Genomic DNA, 2,654 nt, shown 5'->3' with positions numbered 1-2,654 from the left:
CTCCAGCTCATAGCTGCTGCAGCAGACTCATCACTATGATAAAGTGAATGGGGTGAAGTCATCCAGGATCTGGATGACTTCAATGGACTGGTGGTTGTTTGCAGAATGCATCTTTGCTGCTTCCTGGATGTCAGTCTGACTGAACTTTTCTGATGGAGAAATCACTTGAAGTTGTTAGTGAATTTGATGGTTTCACCAGAAGATGGCACTGTTTGTTACAGTATCAGAAACTGTTTGAATGCATGAAACTACATAAGAAGATCTGACTCCATATTCAGCAACTGTCAGTCCTGAATCGTTCCCCTCTCCTCCTCAGGGGAGACATAAAGGTTTTTGTTGACTTTGATTCTCTGATGCTCTAGAACCTTCTGCTGAACATGAACTCATTTGTTCTGGATATAAAATTCTGGGATGTTTCCTCAGAAAAACATTGTACAGGAGTGATGGCTGATTTTTACTGCTGTGACAGTAAGAAGGTCAGACTCTGAAGTGAAGACGATCAGACCTCCAATTGAGCTGTTTTCAGTTTAAACTGATCTGAAACATTTTAAGTGATGTGACCTGCGCCCGAGCTGACACCTGAAGAAAACTGCATGTAAACAGGCCTACAATGATATTTACAGCCTGTCTATCAAAGCGAATGTAAATGCTGCTCGGACCTCGTCTAAATATCAAACTTTAATAAGTTCATTAGTTTTCCATGTAAGGCGAATTTTCAATACAATTTGAAACTTTTAATGCAAGGATTATCTTAAAAATCTCTACAAAACATGACTCATTCTGAGAGTTATGGAAGAGGACAGTGGAGCTGTTTCCAAACTCCAAACGTTTTGTTTTATAAACTCTCAGAGGAGCAGAAATCAAAGTTAACCTCTGAGGAGACGAGCTCTCATGTGATATCCTGTTTTAAATTATTTAAACTGGTTTAGTGTACAAAAGGGCTGCACGGTGGCGCAGTGGTTAGCGCTCTTGCCTCACAGCGAGAAGGCCCCGGTTCGAATCCCGGCTGGGACCTTTCTGTGTGGAGTTTGCATGTTCTCCCCGTGCATGCGTGGGTTTTCACCGGGGACTCCGGCTTCCTCCCACCGTCCAAAAACATGCTTCATAGGTTAATTGGTGAGTCTAAATTGTCCCTAGGTGTGTCTGTCAGAGTGAATGTGTGTGTGATTGAGGCCCTGTAACAGACTGGAGACCTGTCCAGGGTGAACCCCGCCTTCGCCCGTCAGTAGCCGGGATAGGCTCCGGCGCCCCGCGACCCCGAAAGGGACGAAGCGGTCAGGAAAATGGATGGATGGATGGGTAGTGTACAAAATAAGTATCAGCTCTTCAGGTCTGAATCACTATAAAATGCAATGCTGTGTAAGAGAGGACATCTAGGGTTTCTTTCTGCAGTGAAAACAGCTGTTTTCTGTGCTGTCTGTGATGCCAGTCACCTCAGGGCTGTGGACCAGTGCATCCTCATGATTGGTTATCAGAATCACGACATCACAGTAGGCTGAGTAGGCCCCATGGGATCCACTGCATCGGGTAACCATCATATCCACTATGGAGACGTTTGGGTCCCCTGCTGTGTTCAGGGGCTGTGGGATGAGGACCCCGCTGCTCTGATCCTGTGGTGAGAGTTGATAATCGACATCATCGTTGACAGACAGCTTCCACATCTGACTCGTCTTCATCAGTCAGATCCAGTGACCCCAGGACTCTAGCAGAGAGAGGCTCTGGAAATGAAACCATGAAAAAACATCACTAATCCCTGTCATTGTTGATGTCTTTGCAGTAGATCTTCACATTTACTTGTTTGGACTTCTTACCTTGATGACTGGATTTCCTCTGGTATTTTGTGTTTTTCTGTAGTGTGTTGTTCTCCGACACCACTAAATGGTAGTATGAACGTCCACATGCACGTGTAGTCACAGGGCCTCAAACACAATTAACTACTGGAATTATAACCCACAAGGTGCTGTGCACATAAGTGGACCCCAGAGGTCCTGCAGCAGCTGGGGATAGGCTCCAGCAACCCTACAAATCCCCCCAAAAGTGAGCAGCTTTAGAACATGGATGCTCTAGTTAACCCTTTGACCTTTAATTCCAGTAGATTCTGAAGGAGAATTGTCTCGTTAACCATTAAAAAGTTAGATCAAAGAACACACAAACTGGAGCTCCGGTGTTAAAGGGTTAAGGTCAGTAACTTGTTATTTATTGAATAAAGTAAATCAAAGGTTATACATATTTTGGGGTGAACAGAACATCCTGGATTATCCCACACATCCGGGAAAGGCTTGTTGCTGCCTAAAGGAGCAATCAGGGAATTTGCTGTTCTTCTTCTGTAGTGAGGAACAGTTCTGCAGAAGCAGAACAAGTTCTGATTCTGCAGAACTGTTCCTCACTACAGAAGGAAGTTCTGATTCTGCAGAACTGTTCGGATCAATTAGTCAGACGTTCCAGAGTAAAGAGACCCGCAAAGCACGCACAGAGACGCTGGCGGGAACGTGCGCCTCCAGCCGTTTTGCGCACTCAGCACATTGACAGGCACGCGTAAAGAACAGGCGAGAGCGCGCGGAGAGGGTGCACACGCACAGCACATTCTTCACACTCAGACGGAGAGCCAAGCCCCAGAACGGGCTGCGGCTCACATGTGATAAGCACAGGCGCTG

The sequence above is a fragment of the Oryzias melastigma genome, linkage group LG4 (genome assembly GCF_002922805.2).
Source record: "Oryzias melastigma strain HK-1 linkage group LG4, ASM292280v2, whole genome shotgun sequence".
NCBI lineage: Eukaryota > Metazoa > Chordata > Actinopteri > Beloniformes > Adrianichthyidae > Oryzias > Oryzias melastigma.
The sequence above is the reverse complement of the archived record's forward strand: the minus strand, read 5'-3'. Positions refer to the sequence as shown.